Source organism: Theropithecus gelada, chromosome 6, assembly GCF_003255815.1.
Source record: "Theropithecus gelada isolate Dixy chromosome 6, Tgel_1.0, whole genome shotgun sequence".
Classification (NCBI taxonomy): Eukaryota; Metazoa; Chordata; class Mammalia; order Primates; family Cercopithecidae; genus Theropithecus; species Theropithecus gelada.
The window spans coordinates 113,641,779-113,651,090 of NC_037673.1; the positions used below are offsets into that span (position 1 = coordinate 113,641,779).

The 9,312-nt window shown below is 34.1% G+C and overlaps 1 non-coding gene across 1 annotated transcript; it reads left to right on the forward strand.

Annotated features, from left to right (window-relative positions):
* Window positions 1-8,875: 8,875 nt before the first annotated feature.
* LOC112627265 lies at window positions 8,876-9,009 on the forward strand. The gene has a single exon (XR_003120112.1). It is a non-coding gene; the product is annotated as a small nucleolar RNA SNORA25 (small nucleolar RNA).
* Window positions 9,010-9,312: the final 303 nt, after the last annotated feature.

Genomic DNA, 9,312 nt, shown 5'->3' on the forward strand with positions numbered 1-9,312 from the left:
AAACATTTTTTAGAATATTTGCGGTATTTCAAATTGCTTTTCTGGTGGATGTTCGTGATTAAATTGATATTATTTTATTTTTATTTTGTCAACTTTCTGTCCCTACCACGTCATGCTTCCCTTCAGAATCTGTGGAAATGGGCTTATATTAATAACTTTTTGATTTTAACATTAATTCTTATAAAACCTTAACATAAGTCATATTGCATTTAGTACTGGCTCATCACTGTTTTAAATTCTAAGATATTATGGTCATTTTTTAATTTCCTTTGCAAGAATTAAGTTCATAGTACAATTCACACTGGTGATTTCCTCAACCTTGTAAAAGAGCAAGTTGTTAGAAAAGAAAGTTAATAATTTATAAAATATCAAAATGAATAAGAGATATGTTAATTATTGAGCATATATACATGGTATAATGGTATGCAGGCATTAAAAGATTTATGAAAATGTATAAATAATACGGTAAAATCTAATGAATGAAAATTACATCAAATGATATACTTGAAACAGGGAAAGGCACCAAAATGTTTATTGGGTTCATTTATATTGGGATGAGAGATCAGGAGTGATTTACATGCTCTTGTCTGTACTATCATATTATTATTTGCTTTTTTTATTACTACAGAACCAGTGAAATAAATATATTATCATTGTAAGTTATACAAATTAAAGTATGAAAATCACTTTATTACAATCACCCCTTACTCTCAAATCAATTAATGCCAACATAGGTAACTGTGATTAACATATTAAGAATACAATTTTAAATGAACCTTTCAGTTTTGCCTATACATGTTGCTATACTGAAGTTTTTCTAACATCTCTTTTGTCACATTTGGTCATTTATATTTTCCTGACTATATCACCGTTGATGACTAATTATTTTTGTGCATGGATGCTGTCTCTCTCTCTCCTTTCTGTCCCTGTCTCTCCATCTCTCTCTTTTCCTTCCACTGTCCCTGCCTTTTTCTTTGTCTCTGTCTTCATTCATCCATGTTTTTCTCTCTCAGAGATACTGACCAATAGACAGATAGATAGACAGATAGATGACACACAATACCAATGTTCCACTTTTTCTACCAAATATTTACTGTTTGTACACCGTGTGAAATGTTGGGGCTGTATTCTAATGATGTGACCTAAGCCTCTCAAAACATATCTGGGTGGTACATGTGTATGTTATTATTAACATGTTAAAATTTTAAGTGTCCTGAGCTTATTATCCATACTCTCTGAGAAGCAAGCACGTAAGTATGTGAAGCTGTAACAATTATTCTGGTTCTCTATCTTGCATTCTTATTGTAATTTCTACACTTATCAACCCTTTCTCCTTCTCTTCTTTTCCTTCTCTTCTTCCTCCTTCTTCTCCGGGTTAATATCTGCCGTTGTTTATGCCACTTTAGCTAAAAATTTCATTTAGATATTTTTCTTCTTCCTCAATTTTCATTTTAGATACTTTGATCAGACTGGTTATCCCCCCTTAAATATGCTTTATATCCTTAGAAGATACATTTTATTTGAAAGGAAATTATTCTTCAATCTTGAGTATTTTTCAAAAACTAGTCTTCATAATGTCAATATCAAATAAAAATATAAAGGCGAATCTCCAAGCAAAAGGTTTTGTTTGGAAATATACAAAAAATAAAATTGTAATTCGGGACATATGCACAGACTGTGGTGGCTTTTGAAATGTCTGAAGAACAAAGAAGAAGGTAAAGGTTTTACAGGGAAAGAGAAAAGATAGATGAGTTGTTTTGAAAGAAATCTCATTGGCATTTGAGACATTATGCCAGGGTTGGCGAGCAGCAGCACGTACTAGTAAAATTAGTCTCAAAATCATTCTTGAAGTGGGCATTTGTGATCTGAGTGTTTTGTTTTCTTTTGTTTTGTTTTGTTTTTCCTGCCTAGGTCACTGGACTCTAATTTAGTCGGGTGTGAAAGGATTGACCTCAATTTGTTAAATTAATTTTCAGAGTACCAACGGACTGCCTTGGATAGCAACCCAAGCGCTCGTAAAAAATGATTTTTAGGCTTACCTCACGACAACTGAGCATTCATTGTTGGTGACAAGACTCAGGGATCTGTATCTTAACAAGTTTTCCAGGTGATTATTGTGTCTAGCAGAGTTTGAAATTCACTCAGCAAACTTTGTTACAGAAAACTAAGTTTGTTCTGTTGCACCATTTAGAAAACCAACTTGTTTGCTTCCTTTTCTTCTTCTCCCCTTCCCTCTCTTCCTTTGCTTCTTCTTTTCTTCTTTCTCTTCCTCCTCTTCCTCTTCCTCCTCTTCTCCTTTTTCTTTTTTTTTTTTTTTTTGGCGGGCAGGGTGGGGGTTTACTTCTTACAACACGCTTTCATATCCACACCACAAACTTGGGATAAAGTGGATATAAGAAAAATACCAGGCCCAGAACTGTCTATTGAGGATTCCACAGACAGTAGAAACATACTCCAGTCTTCTTATCATGTAATTACTTGTTTTCTTGTGAATTTGTTGACTTTGTTAAGACATGAAATACTCCATTGTGTGTCAAAACGTGTTCTGAAAGATTATCTTCCTCCTATTAGTAATTTCATATTCTTCAGGGAGCAACTTTCATGGGATTCAGTATTACTTAAGTTCTTTTCTTGGTATTTTTTTCTATTTCAGTTCCAGGAATTATGTTAATTTTAGGTTATTTGTCTATTGTGTTACTGATTTTAGGTAACTTTAAAAACAATTTCATGGAGAAAAACACAAAATATAAAAGCTCATCTATACTATAACCATGTAAAACAAGTAAAAGGAAAAGTACACAGAAAAAAAAAACAGGATACATTAATATATCAACAATAGCTATCTCTCACTGTGGGTACCATTGATTTTTTTTTTCTTCTTTCTCCTACTTTTCTGTATTTTCATTTATTCTTTACTGAAGAAATTATTATTAGATGAAGAAATAAACTTCACTGTTTTAGACAACATCTACATTTCAGAATTAAAATTAGGAAAAAAAATCTGTTTTTTTCTTAAACCTGTAAAGGTAATAGAAGTAGTAGCCTACATTTAGAAATCGAAAAATTTCTAGCATTTAGAAAAAAATTAGGTGTCAATCTGCATGCACAATTGTTAATCAAGCAATTCATCATTATTATGGATTATTTGAACAATCAAGAGAACTAGGAAAAAAATCACTCCAGCTAATCCACAAAGGTAATGAGAACTAATTATACTTTTCTAATTCCTGTTTTATGGATAGATTCTTCATATTTGATTTAATTTGACATCTAGTTTTTAAAATTTAATATTACAGAAAACATTTCTTCATATTATAATGAATTTTTTATAAATATATTTTAGTGATTGCCTACCAAGTCTTCTGAGTGTCTATGCCATAGATTACACAGTTATCTCCTCCTGTGAATATTTATTTTTTTTTCAGTTTTTATATTATAAATAATGCAAAACAATCCCCAAACTGCCTAAACCCTTTGTACTATGACCAATATAACCTTATTTCTCCCTCTCACTTTTCCTCCTTTTCTCCCTTTCTTTTCCTTTTTATCTTTTTTCTTATACTTTAGATTATTTTCGTAAGCTACTTTTTGAGAAGTTTCATTACTGGGTCTGTTAAGGTATGTCCCTAGCCAACAGACAAAATGGACTCCCCATGGCTATATGAGGTGATCAAAGTTAAAACAGAATCAGGCGGCCATGGCTCAGTGAGGGACCGGTCACACACTGTGTTCTTGGAAAGATATTTTAAAAGTATCACAGGATGTCCCTTCCTACAACAGGCCAAAACAGTTCCTGTTGTTGCTGCCAAGATTAACTGTAGCAAGCAACCCCAATCTCACCCCAGTGCCATTTGAAATAAACATCCGACAGATTCTTCTGGTTTGGGTGTTGGAAACCACCCAATCAGAGCTTGGCTATTTTGACCAATCAGAATGAAACAAATTTGAGTCCTTTATTTGCATAAACAGACCTGATTGGGAGCTTTTCCTATTTAAGCTTTTGTTCTCAGGAAAGCAGACTTTCACTTGTATTGGAAGTTGTGCCTCCCCAATCAATGGATTGTTTTTATAGAAAATAAAGCCTTTCTTTTTTCTCCATGGATCTCATGGTCTTTTATCAACAGGTCAAAGGGAATTAATATTTTTTAAAAGCTCCTAATACATACTGCCAATTGTTTTTCCACAAGGAGTTTAAAAGTTTACACTCCTAACAGTAGCATGTAAGAGGATCTGGGAATTTAAAAAATTTTGATATTGGAGATTCTTGACAATAGCAAAGACAAAGTAAAGATGTTTCCTGACAATAGCAAGGATAATATTGGAGATTCTTTTGCTATGTTCTTTCTGAGCATGTAATCATACTGACTGGTAACTTGTCACAGATGAGCCAAAGCAGATATTTTCTTTTATAGAAAATCTGAAAAGTTGCCTTTTTGGAGATATTTGCTGGTAGATAGCTTAACCTAATAGCTCTAATAAAAAATGCTGGTCTCATCCCTTGGAGACATTTTTGATAACAAATCCAACTCACCAGATTTCAAGGATGCATTTGATGTCAGATTAGGGTGTGTATGTATGTGTGTGTGCAGAGAGTGTACTTTATGGCCAACATGGTAGCCTGGGCTAAATTTTATATAGCAGTAATCAAAGCACAATTTTAAAATAGACACAGACCTCCTCAATTACATGGTACCAGAATGCAAACTTGGCTGAATGGGTCTGTAGCGATATACACAAAATTTTGCAAACAGAATGAGAACTGTTTAATTTTATTCCCAATAATAAATGAAAGTTGTATTTTTTTAATGCTTTTTGTTCTAGTACTAAATAATCTAAAAATCTTAAATCTCAAAAATGTTTAGGGTGGTTTCTTCTCAGTGTAAAAATTTCTTTCATGCTAGTTTTTCTGGCATCAGACAGCATTCTATGCCATGACAACATTCAGATTTCTAGGTATAGTTCACTCAGATCTGTCTCTTCTTCTGTGAAATATTAAATCAGCAGCTAAGCTTGTTTTGCCATATAGAATAATGGTTGTTATAACAAGTTAGTTTGCATTTGTATGTACACGTCTTTGGATGGACATTCAACCTTCACAACAGCATCATAGATAAGGCAAGTGAGGCTAGTATTATCTTCCTTGACCCCTTGACCACCTTCATCATCTTATAAGAGGAATTTAAAGCTGAGAGGCCTCAAGTGACTTTCAGATCATAAAACAGAACAAATGACATGAACAAGGTAGGTCTTCTGACCACTAATACAGGATCTTTTCCCTTTACCACAGATAGATAGAAGCCAGCATTAATCCTTGGTAAACAATGTTCTAACCCAATAATACAGTTTACCAAAATCATTCAAAGTTGAGGAAGCGAGGTGTTTTTATAATATTAAGAAGATACATTTTATGGTCAAGCAGAACTAAATTTGAATTTCACTACCAAGAAGCATAATAACCTTGGGTAAATTCCTTAACCTGTCTAAACAAGTGTTCTTGTTACAAATTTAGTATAAAATAAGTTGATAGATATAAAGCTGTAAAATAGTGTTTGGCACATAGCACAAGCTCGATAAGCACATGCCCTTACTTCTTTATATTATATTTATTATTTTAACATTATATTTTACTTATTATTAAAAGGGTAATCTAAAACTAGTTTATATAAATTTTGCTGTGAAATATATTAATATTAATGTATTACATTTTACCTGATATTTATGTTAGATTGTCTGTGTTTTAAAAATTACTACTTAGCCTTACATTTTATTTTCTAATAAAATGTGAATGTATATCATCAGATTATTTATATTGTAAAAATGTAGAGAAATCTTTGTACCTGAGACTCTCAGTCACTATGTTAGTGTTACCTGTAGCAAATGTTTTATGAGACTATTACAATAGATGGCCTTAGTCAATCTTTGTTGTCTTCGGAGACCACAGCAAAACAGATGAGGATTATTTTGTCGAAGAGGGTGCTGGTAGTGTAGTGCTACACAGGAATTAACAAACTCTGGGACAAAGAGGCTGAAAATGTCTAAGGATAAAAAAATCTGAACTATATACTGGGATTCAGAGCTAGTCAATGTGAGTGGCAAGTTATCTTCCATTTCTGCATGAATGTGATGTTTATAGGGAAAGAGACGAAAGAGGTCAAGTACATTTAAAATTCAAGGGATTATAAACTTCAGACCTGAAAATCTTTACGTTCCCAGTCTTTTAGTCTATTAATTACAAGTGATGAACTTTAAAAAGAATTAAACCAATTAACTCCTGTGGTGCCAATCTAAAAAGCTTTAGAGAGTAGCTGGCAGCTCTGGAAGAATTTAGAAAACATTTTAATCAATTCTTAGATTATCCAAGATTTTATTTTTTATTTTTTTATGCCATATGAGACATCACAATAAAAGCACCTCTTATTTCTTAAGTTCTTCGTCTCCTATGTCTGCATATTACACCACCAAAGAAAGCATTTTCTATTAATAGCATTCAACTAGCTTCTATTTCAAAGGTCATAAAGTAATAATTGAGAATTTAACTTCGATTGGACAAAAAGCGAAGGAAATGAATTGCTATCTCTATCACCATAAATCTACAGAGCTACAGAGCTGTTAGCCACTTTCTGTGTCACGTGTCAAACATGAATTGTTCACAGGTGGCTAGAGTGAACATTTGATTCTTGGTTCCCTCAATAAGCAAACAGTGTTGCAGTTTTTTTCTCAAGTCTACCTGTTCCCGTAGGATACTATTTGGCTTCTGTATAAATTTCTTGAAGGTGATCAAATGACTGATACACAAATTTATTTATTTATTTATTTATTTATTTATTTATTTATTTTTTTTTTTTGAGACGGAGTCTCGCTCTGTCGCCCAGGCTGGAGTGCAGTGGCCGGATCTCAGCTCACTGCAAGCTCTGCCTCCCGGGTTTATGCCATTCTCCTGCCTCAGCCTCCCGAGTAGCTGGGACTACAGGCGCCCGCCACCTCGCCCGGCTAGTTTTTTTTTTGTATTTTTAGTAGAGACGGGGTTTCACCATGTTAGCCAGGATGGTCTCGATCTCCTGACCTTGTGATCCGCCCGTCTCGGCCTCCCAAAGTGCTGGGATTACAGTGATACACAAATTTAAAACATCTCTTAGTGTAAGTTTTATAAGTCTGTTGCAACAGGTCCCAAGGCATACATAATATTTCTTTTTATTTTTTTGTCATATGTCACTCAAAATGGAAAACCAAAATCATACATGATTTATAGTCTAAGAATTGCTCCTTTTTATAGTGCTTCTCAAACAAGCCTGAATTTAGAATCACCTTTGCTAGAAAGTAAAGTGTCCTTCACTCTAGATTCAGAGCCATTAATTCTTGAATGGGACCAAGAATTTGGACTTTAACAAGCAGCTCAGGGATGTTTTGATTGGATGAGTTTCAGCCATGTCTTTCGTCGACAGCATTCAAGTGTGGAAAGTCGACAGTTGATGACAGTCAGTCACTTACTTTTTTAGGTCCCAGGACAAACCACTGAGCCCCTGAGCTCAGACCTGCTCACACCACTTTTGGTGATGCAGACAGTTGAAACCATCAGTTAAAACCTGCTAAGCTTATGGAAAATAACACCAACATGTTATGGCCTCCTTCTGTTTTTGCCTAAGAAAACCAACAAGCTCTGAAGCAATTCCTTTCAAATGTATACGGGGTTCTTGTTGCATTAGGAAATGCATGTGCTTTCATCTCAAACATACTTTTGGGTAAAAAAAAAAAAAAAAAAAAAAAAAAAAGCTTGATTTTCTACTGTGTTTCTTGTTAAGATATTAAAGCAATATAAATAAAAATTGTGAGATTTCCCAACCAGTAGAACTGCAGACTGAGAGCATAAGATAGGAATGAGAACAGATGAAAATAAGAGAGATTGTTTTTAGATATTTTTCCACTAAATGTTTGAGATTAAATTATATTAATATTTACAGCTAACTAAAGACGTTTTTTCTTAACTTACTTTGTGAAAAAGTTGTCAATTTTTTCTACCCAGACTGTATCATTTTCTTTCATCCTTATTTCTCTCCTATTTCTTGTATTCTCACTCTTTTTTCATACTTTCCTTTCCTTTCACAGTTAGACTCCGTTTCCATCTATTCCTTCATCCATTTCTGTCTCCTTGTTCAGTTTATACAATCATATGGCATTCACCAGCTAACCAGCCAGAGACCAACATTCAGTCTGAAGATCATCCTATGTTTATAGGGACATGGTTATAAAACTCTTCAGAAAACCTGATGTTGATGATGTTTTCCGTTAACTAATGTTCTCTGGAGTTGCAGTGATTGAATGTAGTTATCACAGCTCTCCTTTTATCTTCTCTAAGTTCACGTCTGGGTCATTGCAACAGAATTCTCTTCTTAGCTCCTAGCTGTCCATGGGCTTTGTGCTGTCCTCAGAGGCTGCTTTATTGTTGGTGGATGGAGTGGGTGGTGGGTGGTCTGGAGGTATTTTGCACTTAAATTTCTATTCCCATACTTTCCAGTGTCCAGGCAATAACTCTGTCGTCACTCACCTTACTCTTTTCCTCAGCATCTTATTTTTCAGGTGAACATTAAAAAATATCTCTTTATGGCAAAATCAGCTAATCCTTCATAAACTAAATGCTAAGCCGTCTTTTGCCATTGATATTCCTGCTTTGTTTGGTTATGGAATTTTTAACGCTAGATAATGACATTTGTTTTCCCTCTGGGACTTTCAATGTTGAAATTCTTAAAAAGTGTAGATAAACATTGGGCTGATAGTTAAATTGATCATGGGATGTAGAATGTGCCCCTTATTATGCAGAATCTATGTCAAATTGTCTGTCCTACACAAAAAGAGAAAAAAAATGTGTGGGGGGCGGAATTGGTTCTAAAATCAGAGGGGTCATGAGGCTGTGAAACCCAGAGCTCTTAACGCTGTGACCAAAAATGGAAGTTCTCTATAGGATGCCATAGCACTCCTATGTTTGGTGCTATGTTTTCCTGAGGAGATATAAAACTTAATAATCCACGATCGTTGCCATGTGAGAGTTTTAAAGGTTAATCAAAATTTCTCTTCTTCAGGGCAAACTTGAAGATCTTTTGACTCCAGCTTTTTAGGGGATCTAAAGTGACCTTGATGGACAGTGGAAGAAATCACAACATGGAATTCCTTGAATAAAAATTTATTGACTTTAAAAAAAAAAATAAAAAAAAAAAAAATAAAATCAGAGGGGAATGAGCACACAAAGCTTTCAGAAGTCATCCATCCGGAAATTTAATATAGCCCCATCTCAGAATTACTTTTACAGGGGCCAAGTAG